Consider the following 25,581-nt stretch of genomic DNA (forward strand, 5'->3'; position numbering starts at 1 on the left):
ACCAGGTCTGCTGTGAGGTTCAAATTAGTTGTGACACATAATAAAGAGGAAAAAGAAAAAATGAAAAAGTATATATCACTTACCCTGTGCCAGGCATTGTACTAAGCACTTTATGGCTGTCTCATTTGATTCTCACAACCACCTTGGGATGTAGGTTGCTGCTATATTATCCCCATTTTAAAGAGAAGGAACCTGAGAGAAACAAGCATTAAGTGACCCATTCAGGATCCTACAGCTAGTAAGTATCTGAGGATGGATTTGAATTCAGGTCTTCAAGACTCCAGGCCCAGCTCTCTATCCACAGTACCACATGGTTACACTTTCACCACCTAATAGTAATAATCGTGGCAAGTTAAGCAACAGCAGGAAGAGGAAGAAGTGGAGGTAGTGGAGGAGAAGGAGGAATATTTTTATACTTCATTTTCCTCATCTGTAAAGTGAAAATGTTGAACTGGATAATCTAAACATGTTTCTCCTTTGCTAAAATTTTTTTTTGAGTAATTCCCTTTTGCCTTTAAATATATAAAGCAAATATCTTTGTTTTTAATCCTAACTTCTTCATTACTTGACCCACTGCTTTGTACGTAGATCATTAACAAATGTTTGGACTAACTTGAATTGATTTGGATACCACTTTGTAGCAGCCCAAAGAGTAGACAAAGAGCTAGAATTCCAGCTTTTCTTTTTTGAGACTCCTAATAGCAGTGACTCAAAATTTCATAGAAGGCTTTTAGGGAGACAGAGGGAGGAGTGTAATCTTTGGGGTTCATAGAGTATTCAACATGTATTAAATGTTACAGAGAAAAAAAGAGGAGTGAGCCCATGAGGAATTTACTTCTTAGGAATGATTCGGACTTCTACAATTATAAAATGCTTTGCATTAATTATCAGATTTGATTCTTCCAATTATCTTATGAGGAGGGAAATACAATTATTTTTTGTACTTGACAGGAGAAAACAGATTTCTAGCGCTTTTGGCTTATACTCCAAAGTTACATGGCTTGTTGTTTAGTTATTTGTTTATTCATTTTTTTCTGTCATGTCTGACTCTTTGTAACCCCATTTGAGTTATCTTGGCAAAAACACTAGAGTGGTTTTCTATTTTCTTCTCCATCTCCTTTTACAGATGAGAAAACAGGGTTAATTGACTTGCTTAGGGTCACATAGCATGAGTATCTGAGGATGGATTTGAACTCAGTTTTCCTGATCTCAGACCCTGTGCTCTATCCATTGCATCACAACAAGAAACAAATCAGGGATTTGATAGAGATGTCAGTATTATTTCTGTTCTCTCCCTACAGCTATGTTCTAGGCATCTAGCTCACTACTCTGTAGGGCTAAATGCCTAAGTTTATGATTATAATTATACTCTGCTAATAAGACTGATAAACATTGAATTATCTGTTTAGGTTTGAAATATCTATTTAATTAATGATCCAAAGTCTCATGAAATTTTCTTTCACTAAAGAAATAAAGGCGAAAAATAACCAAGTCTGAAATTCTCACACAGAAGGCCTGTGTTTATCAAAGTGCAGTGGAGAGAATGGAATTTATTTTCTCCATTAAAATAAATTCCCTTTGGAGAATGATTCACAAATAATAGCACTGCATCGCTAAAGACTGGCAACGTTATTCTGCTCCACACCCGTCCTTTACCTTCTGTTGGTTAGTTTTGATATCTTTGACATTATGTTTCCTAATAGCATCATAAATCTTCGTTTCTGGTTATTGAGATTTTTTTTCCCCAGCAAGAAATTTAGTCAAATTAGTATAATCATTATTATTAGTTTCATTTATTTACAAAAGAAAAAAGAACAGTAAAGATTCAGATTTTCTTTATAAAGTCACTTCTTGAGTCAGGAAGCAGTTCTGGAACTGAAATGCAAACTTAGATGAAGTCATTTAAGAGCCTTCACCTAAATTTTCTTTTTATCTTTTTTTGTTTTAATTTTTTTTCTTTTAAAAAAATTTTAATAGTATTTTATTTTTCTAAGTACTCGCAAAGATAGTTTTCAACATTCACCTTTGCAAAATCTTGCATTTCAAATTTTTGTCCATCTCTTTCCCCTCTCCCCTCCTGCCAAGATAGCAAACATGGCCTTCACCTAAGTTTTCTTGTTCCCCTCTATTTTTTTAATCTTTGCGGATTGTTACATGAATGATTTTTCCTCCAAACTGCAAAAATTCAGAGTTCTGAAAGAAGGAAAAAGGAAGTAAAAAGGAAGAAGAAATCTAATGCAGAATTAAGTTTTAGGAAGTAAATATCATAGGTTATTCTGTTTCTAGCTGAGAGTTTAATTTTACCAAGCCCTTAGAATCCATAGAGGAGGAATGTTTGAAGATTTTCTAATGAATCCTTCTTGCTTTTTTCCAAAATCCATTTTACATAAGCAAAAACTTTTTGACATTGATCCTAATGGAGAATTGTATTTTGGTAAGATACATGGCAATATAATATTTACTAGTTAGAACTGATATAAAGAAGTTATTCTTGACTATAGGTAGATCATAATGATAATATTAAATTTGTAAAGGCTCTACAGTATATTAAGCATTTAGATAATTTCATTTGATCCATATGTCAACCTCATGAAGTAGGCACAGACAATAGCATTATTTTTATTTTGTAGACAAAGAAATAGGGGCTTTCATGCAGGATTTCCTTCCATCACCCCAAAACATGAGTGATTAAAGAATTCCTCACATCTTCATAAATATTTGAATCCTTTCTGGAGATATCAACTTAACATTGTTAGTTATCATGTAGAAAAAGCATGAAGTTCGCTGTCTCTCCCTCCCCCGAAAAAAAAAAAAAAAAAAAAACCCTTAATATCAAACTTTTGTGACTTCCTTTCCTGTTTATGGCTACTCTCAATTCATTAACCTGATTTCACTTTGTTATACAAACAAGCAGTTGAGAAAAGACAGAGAAACAAGGATAAGCACAAAAAAACGTGATTTTTCCTAAGCCCACAGACTTCTAAGAATAACTGCTGTGTAGATATAGTGGAATATATCTGTGTATGTATATGTATACCTCTACAAATATATACATATTAAAATGTATATCATATTTATATAGATACACAAATAAGTATATTTCCTTTTAAAATATTCATCAGATTTAATCCAAATAAAATATATACATTTATTACGTACATTATAAAATCTTAGCATTGAATGGGATATTAAAATCTAATTCCTTCCCCTTCCTCTAGCATCTCTAACCAGCTATCTATCATCTATCCCCACCTAAAACACTTAGAGCAGTGGATATTCCATCAACACTTGGTGAATTAGTGCATCCCATTGTTAGTTAATTGTTAGAAAACTCTTCCTTGTATTAGACCAATGACTAACTTCTATCTACCAATTTCCTATATGCTCTAAGAGGATACTACCTCCAACCTCACAGAGTTCTCAAATTTTTCTTGTGTTTGAATGAAGAACATTTTACACCTGACTCTGATGGGAATTAAGATTGGGGTGAAAGGGCAGAAATGAGCTGACCAGAATTTTTTTTTCAATATTGCTATTTCAGCAATTAAATTCAACAAATATATGTTGCATACATGTTCTGTACTAGGTACTGTGCTAAGCACTGAGAAAGACATAAAGACAAATATGAGAGGATCTATATCGTTTGGGCATTTATATTCTATTGTGGGAGATAAGATCATTATAATGCAAAGTAGAATATGCTGTGTTTCACAGGACTCCTCCATACAATCTGTTGTCTAGTCAAAATGGACTTGTTGGACTCTCTCATATGTGAGATTACATGTCCCAACTCCATACTTTTGCTCAATTCATCCCCCTCTTAGAATTTTGAAAGCACAATTCAAACACTACTTTCTATTTTTAAAATTTTTAATTTATGGAATAAAACAAGCATTTCTGTAACATAGTATAATAAAAAGATGTAATTTGTACAACTTGCTATTGTTTTAAAATCTATAATAGTTATTATAAAATTTTCTTCTTATCTCCCCCGTTTTCCCTAGAAATGGCTACTGTTAGATACAAATATGTATGTGTGTGTAAAATCATTCTATACATACTTCTATTTATCAGTTCTACTTGTCAGGCATTGTTTCCTAATGTTTTTTGCCTTTCCTATCTTAACCCTTTTGTGGGAGTTTAGGAGGGTCTCTTTCCAGGAGAACTTTCCTGATTCTCCTCTCCCAACAGCTGTTAGTGCTCTCCCTCTCATCACAATTAAAATATCTTATATTATAAAATACCATTTATGTACAAATATGCACAGCAAGCCTACTTCACCTGCTGGGGTAGGCCTTTATAATAAAATATTAAATGTCATGACAAAATAAAAGCATATTCTAAAATAATTTGGACATATTTTTTGCAAGATAGTCATAAAAAGTATCTTAAAATAGGTGGTACCAAGAGTAATTAAGGATTAGAGTAGGTAGTACCTATTCTGATGTTGAAATTGAAGAGATTGAAATCAAAGACATAGAAATAAATATATGATTTCAGGAAAACTTCCTTAAAAAATTAGAAGTATCCAAAAGTAAAATACGTTGCCTCAGGAAGTAACAAGTCCCTCTTTCTTTCACTGAAGGTTTTTAACCAAGACTGGTTGACAATTTATTGTATTTGTTATAATGGAGATTATTTTTCAGGTTGCACTCCAAAATTCTGTGAGCAGAGTTTTTTGCAGCACATTTTTTTGGGGGGATGGATGGGCCAAATTTGGCAGTTTCCATAACCTTATTTATTGGACCTGGACAGAGCATGTATTTTTTCCATATCATAAAGACAACTCAGCCCTAATGAAATAACACTCACCCTATTGCCGTGCAGAATTTTCATAGTGACTTCCTGAGTATAGCTTTCTAAGCTGACAACTATTTCTCAGAGATCTGAGGACTTTCATAAAACTATGATATAGAAGATATTATTGAGTCTGCTATACCTCATTTTACAAATCAGTAAACTAAGACCCAGAGAATTGAAATGATTTGCTCAAAATCATATAGATATTAAATATCAAAGTTAATTATTTGAACCTAGATCTCTCTGACTTCAAATCTAGTAGTCTTTTTACTGCTCCTCTGCTGTTGGATATTAACCTTTTAAACTTTTTTATTGATATGTCATTGGCTTCACATAAGCACAGATTATGGTCTTCTAAGTCCTCATTTCTCAATTTGAAAAAATAATTTGTTGTGAAGCATCACACAGCAAGTCAAGCTTTGTTTAACCGAGGCAAATCAAGTTGTGACTTGCTTTAATTTCACAATCGCTCTGTTCCTTTGGGTTAGCTCAGTTGGAACAACCATTTGTGTGAAATGATCAGTTGCTGTTAAATCCTTAGAATCATTTTAGGCTTGCTTATATTTCTTGAAAGATATTTATAGATGAGCATGAAGCAAGAAACAGAATTCCATGCACTAGCAGATAATACTTCTGCAGTTTGTATAAGAGAAATACTTACTCTCCCGATAAATTTTGTATTTGATCCCAAATGCAGAGTATTTGGGTATTGACCCATGATAAATTTCACAAAATGTTCGCCATGTTCTCTTTGACTCATCGGACTATGGATTCTGACTATCTTTTCTCCCTCAAAAGTTGCCGGTATCAATATAGGCATTGGTGTTAGCTTTTTCTGTTTTCCCTACAAAACTATGCTGTTTGCCTAAGATTATTTTTTTCTATGGTAAAATTTTAAAATATCTGAAGTTATCAGATTGAATCTGATCTATATTGACATTATAAATACAGAATTCTTCTAGTCATTATTTTTATTTTTTCTTCCACAAGAATATGTTGTGTTCTAGTACTTCTTTTTGTTAGAAAAACACGACAGAAGATTTCTCAGGGTAAAGTGACATTCCACAGATGAAAGGTTGGGCTTTTATGCACATTCTCCATCTAGCTTTGTTGGTTATGATATTACCTTTATAAAAATCGAAGCTCTCCACACTATTTTTCCCCAGAATGGATCTTGTACATGACTTGCATTTTTATCTCAAACTTTCAAATAGTTTCCTCTCCTAGATGTTTCAGTATGATTCCTCCATTTGCTGCTTCTCTACATCTTACAGATTTCCCTCTGATATTTTGATCTATAAAGACTTTGCTTTGATTAAAGGCCCTGCTCCCTAACTACTCTCTTTGAGTTCCTCTATTCTAGCAAGAGATTGTAGGCACTTCAGGTGACCCTACATCTCTGGCATATTAAATCTATGTGTCAGATACATGCATTCCCTTTGATAGATGACCTAATAGGCTTTTTCCATCTCTAATTTCAATGGTTTTCTATAATACTAAATTATTTCTTTCTGTAGGCATGTGATTTTCATCTCTTCTTTCAACTTCTCTCAGTCACTTAGGGCTTTATAATTAAATGCAGTGAGTTGTTTAGAGTCTAATCTGGGAAGCATGTGCTATTTGCCCATTGAATGGAGATGGGAATGGAGGGTCATAAATCAGACTTTCAAGGCAAAAATATAATTTATTATGAACAAATAAAAAAAATATTGCTTATGCACAAGAAGGATTTACTTTCGTTTTAAAGTTGGATTGACAAGCCAGGAAATACTTCCAAAAAAAACAAAAAACAAAAAAAAAAAAAAACCAACCCAATCCTGTGAAAAGAGAGACAGAGACAGAAACAGAGAGAGACAAAGAGAATGTATTTATTAAGTACTTTAATTTGTGCCAGGAACTGAGAATAAAAATACTAGAAAAAGGAATGGCAGTTTCTGCCCCCAAAGAGCATGGTGGGAAAATAATACATAAAATAGAACTGAAAAATGGAAGAGGAACAAAAAAGGCAAAGTAGTAAAGCCATCTAGGGATTAATGAGTTGAGCCAGACTTGAAGTGAGCATGGGTGGATATGGGGCTACTTCCTCAAATGGAAGTTCTCAAGATGAACTATGAGCAGATTTTTAAGGTGGAGTCATTGTCTTAAACAGAATTCCTCTGGGACAGAGGACAGTTAAGAATCCTTCTGATTCTGAACAAAGTTTGGAATGGCTAGAAATGGAAATTGTCTGTAGGATAAAGGTTTAGTATACAGCATCTTCAGAAGTTCTTACTGTGAAGCTGGGGTTGAAGGAGACTAAAAATGTCACCTCTGAAGTTATTCATTATTTGAAGAAAGTCCAGTGCCTTAATAGTCCCATCCCCAAAATATATATGGCCAGGAGTGAAACAAAATCAGAATGGGCTTAATGCATGGATCTAAATAAAAGTATGCATTAAAATGTTTTCTGCCTTTTCTTTCTTAATACTTTTGTGGGGTGTTGGGGGTCTCTTGGAGACCCAACCCAGAATGGATCTCCTCTTGTGAGAGGATGATACAAGGAGACTGAGAGGCAGTTGCTGTTCTCTGACCTCTCTCCTCTTCCTTCTGCCTCCAATTTATCTCATTCCCAGTCTGCAACATCTGTGTCAGCAGAGGCTGCCCTGCAGCTCCTTTAGATGCTATGATCCACAACTGTGGAGGCTCTAGGAGAGCCTGTCCCTTAACATCTCTTCAGGAGAACATTTTTCCTTTGCAGGGAGAAGTTGGGGAACACTTGATACATTCATTGCAAATTATTTTGTTTGCTCAGTCAGATAAATCAGGGCTAATGCAAAGCCATGATTAGTTCAGGACTTTGACCCGGGGTCCAAGTTTCTTTGGGGAGTTGGTAGGGAAATAATGCTTCCCTCCTGAAGCTTCTGCCATCTTCATCATCTGATGTGGTAGAATGGGATGCATGAAGACCTCACTAGGTGGTCCTCAATTAACCCATACTCTCAGAGGAACAACCACTCACCACCTGAGGTTAGCAGACTCTTCAGGAGACTGGCCCAATTTGTTTCCCAATATGACTGCACTTACATCAGTCTGTCCTTTGGGATATCATCATTGCCTCCTCCCCACCTGATTCTGCCTCAGACACAATAATTTCTTATTGTAGTTCTAGGTAATGGAAATGAAGAAAAGAAATCTACTGTACTAAATGCAAAAGGATTTCTAAATAGTCAGAAAAGAGTTGTGTCAGTAAGAGGTAAAGATAATGGTTTCCTTGTGATTTGAGGAGCTTTCTTTTTATTTTAAATACACATGTTGAGGAGTGTACTGGCTTAAAGAAAATTAACACATGTAAAAATTATTTTTTTAAATGAGGGGAGGTTTATTGCTTTATATAAAAAAAGGATTCACTGCAAAGTATCTTTAGAAAAACATTCCCTTAGTGTATTTTAGAGGTTCTGTTTATAAAACTTTGATTTCCATGAAAGGTTGCAGGAAAATATCAATTACTTAAAATAAGGGTGTGTCTGTATATTAAATAGCTTATCATGTTAAACAGTGCAATCTGATATTTTCCAGCAAATTTATTTTACTAATTATGTTTTGTATAAGCAATATTAAAGTTCATTTTCATTTCCTGTGCATACAGAAACTGAGAGTAGAGGGAAGTGACCTGAAAGCATACCAAATGACTGGAAGACGGCAGCTGGGGAAGAAAATTTTTTTCAGTAGCCATTGACCACATATAACATTTATATTTATCACTCAGAGAGAAACCTCTAATAAAAGCAGTCCCAGAGAATGGTGCTGAAATGTAGTGAAAAGAGAATCCTCAGGGAGACACAAGAGTCTTAGAGAATTACCAGTATACCAAGAGGCAATCTTGTCCATGGTCCCAAAGAAACGTGAGCCAAAGACAGATTTCTGAACCTTCAAACCCACTCTTTCCACTGTAGTACTTTTTTAGGGGTATTATTATTATTATTTGCTTAGTTTATTATTGGATGGGTGAATTTATTACTAGGTTTTATTTTCACTTTGTTTTTTTGGCCAGAAGAATAATTTCATCAGTACAGGGAGAGTCAGTGGACAAATCTTCCTCTCCAAAGGCAGATCAGCTCCTGCTCTGCAACCTATGATTTTATTTTCCTGAAAAACTAAGACATTAAGCAGTTACTCAGACTGAATCTTCCTAACTGGAGGCCACATCTTTATCCTCTATGCCTCTGTCTCTCCATTATTGAAATTACTTATGATAATGATGATGATTAATTCAGCATACATTTATAAAATATACATTATTTGCCAGGCACTGTACTAAGTAATTAGAGTACAAATGCAAGTAGAGAGAAAGATGGTTCCTGGCCTCAAGGAGTGTACATTTGAATATATTTAACAAAAAAAGGATATTTAAAAGTGAGATATTGGGTTGGGGAGAAAATAACCATTTTGAGGAACATGGTGGAGAAGATCCAGAATCAGGGAAGTTACCCAGAGAGGAGTAAAGACATGGATAGCTTAGGTGCTTTCACTAAAATAAGGTTCTTTCAGAACCAAACAATTAGGGGAAAGAGCCAAAGGGGCAGAGTGTGTTTCCAGATGGAAAATATGGTTATTCTTGCTATTTTATGAAGTGTCCTGATTATTACATGTTAAAGTTATAGTCTCTATCCTTTCCTACAGATCTTTGTTTACAAATAAAGGTTGTGAAGAATTCATTCTTTTGCCAACTCTATGGAGTTATTCTTGAATCAAACAAGAGAATAAGCATTAGAGAAAGAATCAGTCATTTATAATCATTTACATTCATATATACTTTGATTTGATTTATTCTCACAGGAACCTCACAAAGGTACAAGTATTACAGGTAAAAAGCTGAGGGTCAGAAAAATTGAGAGACTTGCCCAATGCCTATTTAATAATATTGGATTTGGGATTTGAGAACATATCTTCTAATTCCAAGTACCATGCTCTATCATTTGCATCACTGTTTATTGAGCTCTCTCAATACACTACTGTACCCTATGTATGATTTTCAAAGCATTCCACAAAATCTCCAAATTGGAAGGAATCTACCAAGTGCAATCTGTAATTGAACTGGAAAACTAGAATCTTCTCTGAGAAGTCATCATGCAGTCATTATTTGAATTTTCTCAAGATGGAAGAAGATACCATCTCCTGACACTATTGAGGAGTATATTTAAGAGGTTTATTCCTCTTGTTTTTCCTGATATCAAGCTATAATTTCATTTTCTTTGAAGGTTTTCCCTTGCATCTGGTATTCTGCTAAATTGTATTATTCATAATTTGAGAACAAATCAATCAAGCTTCCCAGTTCAATATTTATCTACATATGTTTCCAGAGTATTTGGGTCTGGATTTTAATCTCACAGTTAAGCAACTCCAGCATTAGAGCTATCTTCTTCCCAAAGCTGGAAATAATCCTTCATAGAATTCTGATTGTAACTCTCTGGTGTTCTTAATACAGAAGGTCATAAGAGATTAAAAAAAAAGATAACTTCAGAACCTAAAAGTCTTGAGTATATATTATCCCTCTGACACACATTGGTATCATTGTGAGCAAGGGACTTGATCTCTTAGATCTCAGATCCTTAGCAACTCCCTATCAGTTAACAGATTCTGATCTTCATTGGTAATAAGCTTCTTTTCTTATCTAGGAGTTCTCTATACCAGGAAATCACAAGTGCCTATTCATTATATGTATATATACACACACACATATATATTTATATATATATATATATATACATATATATATATGTATATATACACACATATATATTTATATATGTATACACACACACATATATTCATATATATACATATATATATGTATATATACACACACATATATTTATATATACATATACACACACATATATATATTTATTTTTATATATATTCACACATATATTTATATTTATATACACATATATATATTTATTTTTATATATATTCACACATATATATTTATATTTATATACACACATATATATTTATATATATACACATATATATTTATATTTATATATACACACACATATATATATATTTATATTTACATATACACACATATATATTTATATATACACACATTTATATTTATATATGTGTATATATATATATATATATATTCATTATAGAAATGTTGTCTATCATTTGTTCTAGAAGGCCATGATATGCAAATGAATTTGAGTTTAAGTGAGGAAGAGCTATACAAAGTCACCAGCCTTATTTTCTTCTCCAGAGTTATCTGGGTCCAGTGGCAAAGTATATATCAGAAGGATTGGTGATGGCTGTAAATGTTGTATGAAAGGAGATAAGGTTGATAAGAATGGAAGAGGTCCTAGTGACCTTTACAGCACATACATACATACATATATATATACATATATATACACATACATATATATATATATATATACACATACATACATATATATATATATATATATATATATATATATATATATATATATATATATATATGGCATTGCCTCCTACTCAGTAACATGTAAGCAATATAGAAATGCAAAAGACAGAATGGTGAGTTGTCCAGAAGATCTAAATTCAGACACTTATTATCTTCATCACCTGTTTCCTCAGTGGTAAAATAAGGATAATAATAACAACAATACCTTTTTCATAGGGATGTTGTGAGGTGCACTTGAAATAGCACATATAAAGTACTTTGCAAAGCTTAAAGCACTATATCAGTGTTTTATTATTATTATATCACCGGTGTATATATTGAAAATCCCTTTTAGTGAATTTGTTGAGAGCGATGACCACTGGATCCATTTGTGTCTGCCTTAGGTCTAACAAAGTGCCTTAATTTATTATAAGCATAATAAATGTTTTTTAAATTAAGTTGAAGAAAGAAAATACAAGAAGATTTTCACCCTTAACTAGTGCCACATTCCTTTAATGAATCTTGTAAATTATTCCATCTAGTTTGTTCTAGCTACTTTTTATCATAAATACTATAATCAAAAATGTTTATTATAATCAGTAATAAATTATCACAATAAAAAACCGAAGTATTGGATTAAAATGATGAAAAAAGGCAAATTTAAATTTGGTACTAGGGGAAAAAAACTATCTAACAAGTAGAATTATCCAAAAGTGAACTGGGATACCGAGAAAAGCAATGGGTCACCCTTCCCTGGAAGTCATCAAGGACACACTAATAAATGACTTAGTACTAGTCCAGTGTGTTATAGAAGAGATAACATATTCTCTGAGGTAGGGATTGAATTTGATCATTTCTGAGATCTCTTCCAACTCTGAGATTCTATTGTAATGCAAAATCCATTTGCCTTCCATCAGCATACTTGAATCTCCATCCACAATTTGCCACTTTGTATTTCTAATTTTCTTTTATTATATAATATAATTTATAAATTGATGTATTGTAAACTCCTTGAGGGCAGGGACAATATTTTGTCTAAAGTCTCAGTTTTTATTCTTCAACATTAAATCTTTCTCATCTAACACAGAGCTGTGCACACAATAACTATGTAATAGAAGTCTGTTGATTGATTTCACTAGTTGATCACCTTTCTATAGTGAAGTTGCCAAGCTGAAAATTGCTGCCAGTGAGGGAATATACAACTATCTCTTTTATATACATTTTTGATACTTCATGAGCTGCCATAAGAAATTAAATGGGAATTTGGGGGGAGTTTTGCAGAAGCTACAAATGAGAGGTCAAGGCGCTAGCCTTCAATGATGCAGGAAACTCACAAATGTATAAAATCTATGTTTAGTATTGTGTAATATCAACATATTTTACTTTTTAATGCCACAATAATTCAGACTTCTCTGAAATAAAAGGAGGGCCAACAAATTTTACTCAGATTTTCCAGATTGTAAGGGCAATATCTAATTTGGATATTCAGTTTTCTCTGTTTTAGTGAGTTAAAAATCTTATTTTACTTTCCTTTTTAAAGTTCTACTTGGGGGGAAAGTATTTACCATATATTAGAAAGGTTTCTTTGTGTGGGAAAGAATTATCCTTCTTTTCAAAGTCCAAATGGATAAAGCAAGGTAAATTTCTGTGATTTTAGAAACCTCCAGTTTTTTTAGCCACTTGACACAAAAGAGTGAAGACTGGTGGAGCCATTTCACCAATCATTTTCATTTCCTTAGTTATGAGATCCTTTAAGTGAATTGCCACTTGAAAGTGTAGTAATTGTGTGTGTTTATGAATTTTCTTCTCTATTACATAGAAATTCTTACTTGCTTTATGGTTTACCTCCTCACTATGATGAGTCCTCAGAACATACAATATTGTTGATTAGTCCAACTCATTTAGCATGAGTTGAAAGCAAACTTTTCAGAATAGCTCATCTCCAGCACGTCTTACTGATTTCTGATATTTAACTTGTTGGAAAATGAGCTTAGATTTACCCTTACTCCCTCCATCCCCCACCCATCTCATTCCAGAAGATACCCATTTTTGCCATCTATTAGAACCCCACCATCCCAATTTACATGATCACAATCTTAAAGGAATTTTATACATTTAGCTATTTATCTCCACAATATATAGCCAAGTCCACAATGCTATTGATTTGATTTGGTTTCTTTCCCCACGTCAAATCATTCCTTCTTTTTAGTTTTCACAATTGGTATTTAAAATTCTTTACAGTCTGCCTTCAACCTACCTTTCCAGATTTATTATACCTTATTTCTTTTCATAGATCCTACATCCAGCCAAATTGTCCTACTTGCCACTATTTACGACATTCTCACCTCCATACCTTTGCATTTTTCTAGTCACCTTAATTGATAAAGCATCTCTTTACCTTGTAGATTCCCTACCTTCCTTCAAAGCCATGCTTCCTATGTAAGATTTTTCCCAGTCTCCCCCACCATGTTAATGCCTTTCTCAAAAAAATCACTTTATGCTTAACTTGTATTTCTTTGCTCTGTATTTCATGCTTATGTGTACATGTAGTTTCCCTCAATCTTCTAATCTAAGATTCTTGAGGGCAGACTGTTTCAATTTTGTCTTTAGAACCTAGCACAGGAATTAGCACAAGATAGACATTCAATAAGTACTTGCTGATTGAGTCTCAACAGCCAGAAGTTTAGTTCTGTTATAAACTCTTTATTTTCCTATTTTACAAGGGTTGCTATAGGGAAAAAAAACACTTTATAAACCTAAAAGCTACACATAGAAAATTTGGTGTTATTATTTTTTGTTGTTCTTGCCTTATTTATCTTGGGAGTGTGATGAAAAGCATCTTATCTGATCATCCTGACTATAGCTTCTCCTTCTAGTGTTCCTACATAAAACAATTTGGATTTATTGCCAATTATATTAAATCTGAAAGATGGGATTAGAGCTGAAATGGGGCAATCTGTCAATCTAATTCCTTATTGTTTTTCATAAATGAGCAAACCAAAAAAGTTTAAGACTCACTCAATATTAAAATAATAGCAGGTATCACAGTTGAGATTCAAATCCAGGTCTTTTGATAATAACTCCATCATTCTTTCCCTCCTTACTATACTATATTTCTCATCTAAACATTCCCGAGCCTCCATCAATGATTACATCTCTTGGATTTTCTCTCTGATTGCTTTCTCTTTTCAACCAAACTAAGTTGCACAGTGCATCCTATCTGTATAATATAGACATTAACGACCCTCCAGTGAGCTTTTGAACCTATTTCTAAAGCTTTGGAGGTCAATTTTGCTCTGACAAATGGTATGAAAAATCATAGATAATCCATTTCTTATGACAGTGGCCCTACAAGATCTTTGCATGTAAGAAGAAAGAAAGTTTTTGATGTTGCTCTGAGAGTACACCAGAATATTTTTTTCTGTTGCAAATTTTCTCTCTCTCCCCCCTCCTTCTTGAGAAGTCAAGAGAAACAAACCCCATTACCAGCATGGTATAGTTGGACACAATAAATTTCTACATTAGTCATGTTTCAAAAGAGGAGCAAGAGAAGAAAGAAGAGAAGGAAGGAAAAAAGGAAGGAAGAAAATGAGAAAGGGAGGGAGGAAAGAAAGAAAGAGAAAGAAAGGAAGAAAGGAAGTGAAAGAGACAGAGGAAGGGAGGAAGGAAGGAAAGAAGGAAGGAAGAAAAGCATGAACAATAAACTAAAATACACAAGAGAATATAGATAGTGCTGATATAGGGTTATCTGAGGGAAATGGCTCACACGGATCCCCATTTCTTTTTGATTTTGACAACACTTCTCTGTACATTACATTCCCTAACTAATGCTTAAATACAAGCTATTGAATGACATCATGTTTACCATTTCTTTTTTTTTTAAGTTTTCACCTCTCCCCCTCCCCCAAGTTTTTTTTTTTTTTTTCTGTTCCAATTAAGCTATACTAATATCAAGATCCCAAACAGTTTTGGAATTGTTAACACCTTGTATTTGTTTGATTTACTAACACCCACTTCTTCCTAGTCACCAGAAATACAATATGGTGTTTATTTATTTACGTTTAATTAAAGTTAATTAGAATTCATTTTGTTTTAAATTTTTGCATACTAGTGTAGTATAGCCTTTTAGATCATTGCAATAACGTTACAGTGATAATACTTGGATGAATCTGTGATTTTGCTGGTGTGATTATTCTCTCCATTCATGAATCTGCCCACACCTCGTCCTTTATGATCCTTGTTCGTGATTTTCCATAAATCTTCCACAAAAGATTATCATCAATGCATAACAGATTTCCATTTATTTTTCATATATTTTAGCTGATAGTATAGACCTTGTGTTATTCATCTAACTTTTCTTCCAATTGATCATCCCAGCTCCTTTTCCTAATACATTCTCTCTAGCATCTGCTTTTAAATAGATATTAGGGAATCATGGAGTCACTTTATCAGCTCAAAAAGTCAAAACTAGGAATCAATGAGTAGTGTACTCAGATTGCATCGGATTAATTTATGCCCAACTTGCTTTATAAGTGTTTTGTTTTCAAAGCTATATGGTCATCCTCTTCAATTGAGTTATACAGCTATCCCTTCCACATCACAACTTTCCCCATCACAATTTCAATATATTCCTGGTCAGCATAAGAAATTAAATAAGGATATGCAGAAGTTACAGACTCTACATGGCAGCAGATGACAAAGAAAAAGTTTAGAGACTCAGAAATGCAAAAAAATATATATAAAGAGAGAGAGAGAGACAGAGACACAGAGAGAGAGAGAGAGAGAGAGAGAGAGAGAGAGAGAGAGAGAGAGAGACAGAGAGACAGAGAGAGAAAGAGAGACAGAGAGAGAGAGACAGAGAGATAGAGAGAGCGTATTGTATAATATCAACATATTTTATCTTTCAATACCATAATAATTCAAACTTCTCTGGTATGAAGGAAGAGCCAAAAAAATTTATTTAGATTTCCAGATCATAGAGATACCACCTCCTTAACTCTGGCATTTTGGAAGGATTAACTATAATCTCATTAGGAATAAGCTTTTTATTTATAAAACATATGCATGGGTAATTTTTCAACATTGACCCTTGCAAAACCTTGTATTCCAAATTTTCCCTTCCTTCCTTTTAACCCCTTACCCTAGATGGCTTAATTTGCATTTCTCTGATCAATCATGATTTAGAGCACCTTTTCATGACTAGAAATGGTTTTAATTTCTTCATCTGAAAATAGTCTATTCATCCCCAACCAGTTGTGACAACACCTCTCTATGGCCAAGAGTATTTCTTATACTTTCCTGAAAGCCCTTAGCACAGAACATTAGTTCTTAATGTCCAATTGCCGTATTAAAATGTAATCTGCCTTTTGGGGTACTTGGTTTTCCCTAGAAACTTCTGATTCAGCTATAAACCTTGTATTCTTTAATTCACTTAAAAAACTATTGATGTTTTTATTTTAATTGAAGAATTAATGGCAAAAATAAATAAATAATTTTAAATGATTTTATAAAGGATTAAGAAACTATGGATCCAAGAATATAGAGATATTTGGAGTTTTTAGTTTGTTTGTTTATTTGTTTTTTGCAAATACTCACAAGTCCCTCCCTTCAAAGAAGGTTATGATCATATGCAAAATAATTATAATACAATGTAGAGTATGATTAGAACAGAGAATGGACCCAGGAAGAGTACTCTAGAAAAATGTGAGCAGGGACAGAACATCATTAGATTAGGACAGGGGTGACCTATTATGTATTCATGGGTGAGATTATATATTAGAAAAGAAAGCAGAGTTTTGGTACACAGAAATAATTGGTTTTTTAAAGTAAATAAATCTACAAATATAGTCACAAGTCATAAAGTGTTTAGGAAACAAAAAACTCCCTGGAGTAGTACATGGAAAACATTTTGTTTAAAAAAAAATACTAATCTCACTTTGGAATTTTTCTGACTTAATAGCTATTTTAGGAGTCATTGATTCAATTGAAATCTTGTGCAGAAATCAGTTCATTCTAGCATTTAATCTTGTCAACATATAAACTCTTAATCTGTGTTTGACTGTTAAATTCATGAGTAGGATAACTGGGAAGAGGAGGTTTGCCAATAGCCACATAATGTGCCTCTCTATAATTAATAAAACAAAAAGATAACTAATGCCTGCTGGGCTGTCCTCCTAGTGTCGTTACATTAACAGGAAATAGAAAAATAGAAAAACAACAATGTACAGCAATTGCTGACAAATAAAATCAAATGTTTTTCAGTGCTTAGTCTACCCATCCAAAGCAGAAAAGACCTTGAAGGTTATTTATAGTACCATAAATCTTTGAGATATAGGCTATATTATGTTAGTATCAGATTTTATTTAAAAACAATCTGCTAGGATGGTTCAAGAGAAGAAATTATTGGATATTTCTAGTGGCTTAAAGAAAAAACGACAATCATAAAGAAGCCTTTTAAAAATAATTTTTGCTGTTTCTTAGGCAGGACATAACTTGGTAAATGTACATGCAGCAAGGAACATGGATTTTTAGACTATATTTAACTTTAGTTTACTGATTAAAGGTTATATAGTCCTTCCAGAGAGGGCTAAGAATTGTTCATAACCATATTTTCAGTCCATTTTCTGAATTTATATTTCATATGGGAATTCATACTACTGCTATTTCCTCCTGTTAACATCATCAGCTTCTGAATATTTTCAGCCAATAATCTAAACTTATATAACAGTCTTTGCAAGTAGCTTGATAAAGAATCAATGCACCTACCCTTTGACCCAGCAGTGTTACTACTGGGCTTATATCCCAAAGAGATCTTAAAGAAGGGAAAGGGACCTGTATGTGCAAGAATGTTTGTGGCAGCTCTTTTCATAGTGGCTAGAAAATGGAAATTGAATGGATGCCCATCAACTGGAGAATGGCTGAATAAATTGTGGTATATGAATATTATGGAATATTATTGTTCTATAAGAAATGACCAGCAGGATGATTTCAGGAAGGCCTGGAGAGACTTACATGAACTGATGCTGAGTGAAATGAGCAGAACCAGGAGATCATTATACACTTCAACAGCAATATTATATGATTCTAATGGATGCAGCCATTTTCAACAATGAGATGAACTAAATCAGTTCCAATTGTTTGATAATGAAGAGAACCAGCTACACTCATCGAAAGAACTCTAGGAGATGACTATGAACCACTACATAGAATTCCCAATCCCTCTAATTTTTTATTTCCTTCACAGGCTAATAGTACACTATTTCAAAGTCCAATTCTTTTTGTATAGCAAAATAATTATTTGGACATGTATGCATATATTGTATTTAATTTATACTTTAACATATTTAACATGTACTGCTCAACCTGTCATTTGGGGTGGGGGGAAGAAGGGGAAAAATTGGAACAAAAGGTTTAGCAATTGTCAATGCTGTAAAATTACCCATACATATATCTGGTAAATAAAAACTATAATTAATAAAAAAATGAAATAAAAAAAAGAATCAATGCACCTATTTCTATCAGAGAAGTAAATAACTAACTAGAACCATAGGATAATTTACATTAAAATCCTCTTTTTCTCTATATTGAAAAAAGTGCTCCAGTGAAAAGACAATCATTTCTAAATGAGATCAAATGAGTACCCAAGTGTTGGCTCCATTGAAACGCTGTCAGGTAAGAGAAAATAGACGTGTATCCGAATACAATTCTTCCTTTGCAACAACAACAACAACAACAACAACAAAATTCGGTTCTGCACATATATATTGTACCTAGGATATACTATAAGATATTTAATATGTATGGGAATGCCTGCCATCTAGGGGAGGGGTGGAGGGAAGGAAGGGAAAAATTTGGAACAGAAGGGAGTACAAGGGATAATGTTGTTTAAAAAAAAATACCTATGCTTATGTAGTCAAAAAAAATGTTAGAATTATAAAAATTAATAAAATAAAAAAATGCTACAGAAGGCATATATAACAAAAAAGAAAAGTTATCCGTGCATATGTTTTGAAAATAAAAAAAAAGAAAGAAAGAAAATAGAAGTGTATTGTTTTTGGAAGGTTCTTCAGGCTTCCTTGCCAGGAACTGCAATGATGGACTGGCTGACCTTGCAGTCCTTCCTAGGTCTGGAGTTTGGAGACTATCTTTAGGGCCTCCAGACTTCATGCTAGCACTTCCTAAACAAGATAGATCTTTAGCTCATCTGCAGAATACAATTAACAGAAGGATCATGAGGGAATAATTTCTTCCTTTTAAAATTTTTTGATTTGTCTGTTACTTTCATTTAATTCAGTGGTCCTCAAACTTTTTAAATAGGCGCCAGTTCACTGACCCTCAGACTGTGGGAGGGCCAGACTAGTAAAAACAAAAGCTCACACTCTGTCTCTGCCCCATTTGCCATAACCCGGTGGCGGCATAAACGTCTTCAGCGGGCCATAGTTTGAGAACCCCTGATTTAATTCATTTCAACAAAGATGTATGAAACATTTGATAGACAGATTCTGCAATTCAAAATACTATGCTAGATTTTGGGGAGCTAATAGTCTACTAGAAGTATACTATGAAGTAAAGTTTACATGATTATCAGTCTCCCAGCTTCCATGCTTCCTTTGTCTCTATTCCACTGGAAAGGATGGTAGAAATAAGTAAATACAAGGTAACTTGGGGAAGGTATTGAGCATAGAAAAAAGGAGAAATGAATGATGATTTCATGTAGGAGCTGTGGAGCTGAGAAGGAAGAGAACAAATCTGAGAAACTGGTGAGGAGGGAGGCGTATATTATTGACATGGAACTGGTATATTCAAAGCAAAGAAGCAGGAGATTGTATGACAGATTTTGGAGGGAGGGAAAGCTAGCCTGTCTCAATTCCTCATCTGTAAAATGGATATCCATTGTATTCTAGCCAGTGTATCCAGTGTAACCTATCTTACAGGTTAGTTGTAAGGATAAAATGAGAATATATTTATAAAGCCTTTGCTAATCTTAATATTTTATACAAATATTATTATTGTGACAATGTCAGACTTAGTTGATGGGTTAGTGAGTTTTAATGGACATCTTTTCTTTTTTCTCTCCCTCTTATTCTTTGTTAATAATAAATACCTTTAGCATTTACATAGCAGTTTAAGGTTTGCAAGATACTTTGCAAATAGTATCTCATTTTGATCTCCACATAAGTCTTGGGAAGTAGGGGCTATTATTTTTTCTGTATTTCTGGACCTTCTGAGTGTTGCTTTTTGTTCTTCTCTTGATAGCCGAGCAGAATAAGTGTAATCTCTTCTTCCATGTGACAGTATTTCTAAAATCTAAAGAGAGCTGTGGTATTTCCCCAAAGTATTCTTTTCTCCAAACTTCTAGAATAACCCCTTCCCTTCTTTCTCACTTCTCCCTTTCCCCCCCCTACTTCCCTCTTCTCTTTTGCCTATGTCTTTCCCTTCCCTCTTCCCCATCCTTTGGCTATTATATCTGTGGGGTCTCCACCCAAGAAATACTATATCCTGCCAGATAGAACTTCCCTACTTTTGCTACCATTCTTCTCTGGTAATTTCCAACCAATAACAAAGAAAATATTGTAACAATATTCTCCATTCATATGTAAGATAAGGTTGTTCTTATCCTATCATACAGTACATACCCTTTGATCCAGCAGTATCTGTACTAGGTCTATATCCCAAAGAGATCATAAAAAAGGGAAAAGAACCCACATGTACAAAAAAGGATTGTGGCAGCCCTTTTTGTAATGGCAAGGAACTAGAAACAGAGTGGATGCCCATCCCCTGGGGAATGGCTGATTCAGGTATAGTATATGGATGTAATGGAATATTATTGCTCTATAAGAAAAAATCAGGAGCATGATTTCAGAAAGGCCTGGAGAGACTTATGTGAACTCATGCTAAGTGAAGTGAGTAGGCCAAAAGAACATTGTACACAACAAAAAGAAGATTATGTGATGATCCACTGTGATGGACTTGGATCTTTTCAACAATAAGGTGATTCAAGCCAGTTCCAATAGACTTGTATGGTGATTGAATGTAGATCATAACATAGTAGTTTCACCTTGTTGTTGTTCTTGTTGTTTTACTTGTTTGTTTTCTCTTAATTTTTTTTCCTTTTTGATCTGATTTTTCTTGTGCAGCATGATAAATGTGGAAATATGTTTAGAAGAATTACATATGCTTAACCTATATTAGATTATTTACTGTCTCGGGGAGCAAAGAGACGGGAAAAGAGGGAGAAAAATTTAGAACACAAGGTTTTGCAAGGGTGAATGTTTGCATATATTTTGAAAAATAAAAAAGCTATTATTAAAAAAAGAACAGGTTGTCCTGCATTCATGTGTAAGATAAAGTTGTTTTATTTTTAATATATTAGCTTATGAGAAAATCCATAAAACTACTTTAATGCTCAAGCTTAGAATCAACAACCAAGCCCTAGTCTCGTGGAATTATTTTCAAAGCAAAAAATGTGTTCTTCCAACAAGCAGATTCCTGACCATTTTTATTGTTCTTGAGCTGACCTCACTTTCTACACCTCTGTTTAGCCATCCAGATCAGCAACTATTTTAACCCTGTATGTGTCACTACTGGGGCTAAGCAAGTAGGTACCTGGCCACCCAGATTAAAAAATTGAGATGCCATTCAATAGCTTGAATTAAGCATTAGTTAGGGAATGTAACATACAGAAGTATTGTCAAAATAAAAAAGAAATGGGGATCCGTGAGAGCCATTTACTCAGAAAATCCTATATCAGCACTATATATTCTTTTGTACATTTTAGTTTATTATTCATGCTTTTTTTTGCAATATGCTAATATGCAAATGTTTTACATGACTTCACATATATAACTGATACACAGTTTTCTCAATGAGTAAGTGGGAGAGAATTTGTAACAATATATTTTTCAAATGAATATTAAAATAACTTTTTTTAAAAAAATAAAGTTTAAAATTTTTTTTTAAAGATCCTCATTTCTCCATTAAGAAATAGTGATTAGGAGTTTTGCTTGGATCTAAAAATCATATTCCCTAAAAACTACATTCCATATTCAAGGAAATGAGATAGATGTAGTTTTTGTCTGTACTCCAATTCTCCAAGAAGAGTACAAAGGAAGATGCTTTGTCTTCCTTGGAGAAGGTGAGGGAAGGAGAGGCTAAAAGTGTCTGTCTATTCTGCCTCCCTCCAAGTCACACATAAAGAGAGCACTATTTATGGGGCAGTCTCACTACATTTATGCTTATTTTAGTGTCTCCACACAGAGTTGTTTTGATATCCAAATGACATAACATTTGTAAAAACCTTTACAAACTTTAAAGTGCAATGTAAATATCAGTTGCTACAATTATTTTTCATTGGGTTAAAGAACTCCCAAGTGAAGAAACTCTCTTGATAAATGCAGGTGATCCTATCTCTGAAAATTAAAGTCTCCAAAAGTTGCCTAAGAGACCTGGAAGATTTAAGAACTAAACCAGAATCTTATAGCCAGTATGAATGTGTAAGAGATGAGACTAAATTTTAAGCTGTTTAAGATTATTTAGGTCTTTTTTGACTTTGCAGCCTGTTCTTTTCTTATTATATTACCTGTTGGGATTTATATTAGATATATTTGTTACAAAAATAAATAGTATCAACTATATGTAAACAAATAAATCTAAGAAATCTGCAAAAATAAGTATTATTTTCTCTCCCCTTAGAGATTCTACAATCTATTAAGATTAATTAAAGGGCTAAATACGTAATATATGCATAATAATGCTTTAGTGACCTACTGATTCTGAAAGCCTAGAACCAGAGGAAGTTTCAGGATGCCATCTGAAAAAAGTTTAGCTTTTTGCTTGATACCAGTGGTTCTCAAAATCAAGGTTTTTTCAACGGGTAACAAACTGGTGTCTTGCACAATTATACCTGACTTTGTTATAGATTAATGAAATAAATGTGTTATTAACCTTTCCTTTGAGCTTTTCCATCACTTGTAAAATTTTTCCTTCTCATTCTAATTAATTTTTCTCTGTCCTTCCAGGACCAGTCAAAGATCACATTATTGAGGAAGCTTTCCCTGATTAATCAGCTAAATCCTTAATCTCCCAATTACCTGAATTTAATTTGAATATGAAAATGAAATAAAATTTATAAAATGCAAGTTAGCACTCAATCCAAAACTCATTTTTCCAAATGTATTAATATTATCTGTTAACTCCTTGAGGGCAAAAACTGCATGTTAAACTTTTTTGTCCTTTACTGCATTTAGTGCAAAACCACATATATAACAGGACCTAATAATGACTTGTTGATTTGATATTGTTTCCCAGAAATCTCCTTCAAAAATTGCCCTTTCTTTCCCCCGCCCAATTCTAATTCATTTTGGTGAGCTGTCTTTTCTAATACTAAGCAAGAGTAGAGTGGGATAAATGGACTATGAGGTGAAGACCCCATCACCATCCATGTTTCCTATTAACCAAATGAAAGAACTGTCTCTTTTGAAAAAAAATACAATCATCCATACAAATATAAGTCAAGATAGATGGAAATTAATTATCCTCTTTAATCTCCAATGTGTAAATCCCATAACTTCTCCTTGCTCTAACCCATAGGCTCCCAATAATTTTTGTTCCATGCGCTCCCTTGAAACAGCAGCAACAGAAAATGTTATGAATCCCCTGGATAATTTAATATGTGACTCATAATATTCTTTGCAATTATTTACTTTGTAAGTCACTGTTAAAGAACTTTTGGTTCAAAACCCATTGAACCATTATCTATGTAAATTCAAATCACAATTAGCTTATTATTATTAGAATCTAGCTAAGAATACAGTTAGGGGAATCAAGATCTATTTAAAATCCTTAATTACATTGCACTTCAGTTTTTCTAATTATAAAATGAAAAGAATAAGAATTTTTACATTCATCAAAACTGAACAAAGGATTTTGAACATCACCATATAACATATGTGGCAAGTATATTGATGCCAGAAATAGTTCCATGTGGATCTGTTAAATGTACACAAATATACAGGTACATTTGTTGTCCAATCATTTTTCAGTCATATCTAACACTTCATGACCCCGTTTTGGGTTTTCATGGCAGAGATGCTGGAGTGGTATGCTATTTCCTTCTCCAGATATTTTTATACATGAGGAAACTGAGGCAAGCAAGGTTAAGTAAGTTGCATAAGACAAAACAGCTAGTAAGTGTTTGAGATTTGAATTCATGAAGACGTATTTCCATATACAAAGATTTTCCTGATCTTCTCTGTCTTTTGATCTACTGGCCAATCTGTGTTGATTATGTCATTACAGGGATCAGTCCCCTGATTACTCTTGCAGGAAGGAAAAGTGTATCTGAGATGACTAAGTTGGGGGTACAGTTTAGGGGCCTGCGGTGTAGTAATTTTAATCAAACCCATGACCTTGATTTCAGGTTAGCACCATATTCTAGCTCAGTGAATTAAGTAGCCTCTTTCTATAAGAGAAGTCATGGATCTGACCCAAAATCAGAGTAGCCACCTCTGGGAGTTAAATGTCTAAACTATAAAACAATATTTACTAACACTCATTATTTCATCCCTTTTCCCTTTTTTGGTGGATATAGAATAGCCTTGAATTTAACAAGTGGTCTTTTCTTTGAATTCAAAGGTCTTTCTCCTGATGATTTTCAGAAATTCTTGTCTCTGAATTGAATTGTCACATTTCACCACTCTATGTCCTAGAGTTTGAAACCTTGTGTTTTATTCTGGAGATGATCTGTGAATTCTTTAAATTTCATAAAATTTCATTTTCTATGTTTAGCAGTTCTAGACAATATTCTTCTATTATTTTCTTCATTATGATTTTAAGGTTTTTTGTCTGTCGTGTTCGTGTTTTTTTGCTTTTCTTATTCTAGGTTGTCATATTAGTATGTAATGAAGAATTATTAACAACCTGGGAATTAATCTTGGTAAAAAATCAAATAAGCAGAACCAAAACAGCAATATATAAAGTCATTTCAGCAGTTTAAATGAAAAGATTAAAAAGAAGTTATACTCAGACTAAATGAAAAGCTAGTGAATCTCCTGATGAGCAGATATTAAAATACATCTCTTCTTTCAGGACAAAGAAGTGGAGTACTATTATGGTAGAATATGGTACAAACTGTTGTATCTTGGTTTTGGTTTGATTCTTTTTCTATATTCACAGGCTGGAAGTTTGACTGGCAAAAGGCATCAATAAGATGTGGGTTTTTTAAATTTATTTTTCCGTAGCTTTACAGCAGAAATAGCTGGTATGGAGGACTTGTAGGAACATAGGCATACTAGTGGATATTTGGTGAGATTATGAATTAGTATGACCATTTTGGAAAGCAATTTGGAATGGTGCAAGTAAAGTTAAATGTCCAT

General features: G+C 33.4%; 1 protein-coding gene and 1 pseudogene across 1 annotated transcript in view; both read left to right on the forward strand.

Moving 5' to 3' along the window:
- Nucleotides 1–25,581, forward strand: part of SAMD12 (sterile alpha motif domain containing 12) — a 480,071-nt gene that overhangs the window by 269,718 nt on the left and 184,772 nt on the right. The window lies entirely within an intron of this gene.
- LOC141552402 (U6atac minor spliceosomal RNA) lies at nt 11,100–11,210 on the forward strand (annotated as a pseudogene).

The sequence above is a fragment of the Sminthopsis crassicaudata genome, chromosome 1 (assembly GCF_048593235.1).
Source record: "Sminthopsis crassicaudata isolate SCR6 chromosome 1, ASM4859323v1, whole genome shotgun sequence".
Taxonomy (NCBI): domain Eukaryota; kingdom Metazoa; phylum Chordata; class Mammalia; order Dasyuromorphia; family Dasyuridae; genus Sminthopsis; species Sminthopsis crassicaudata.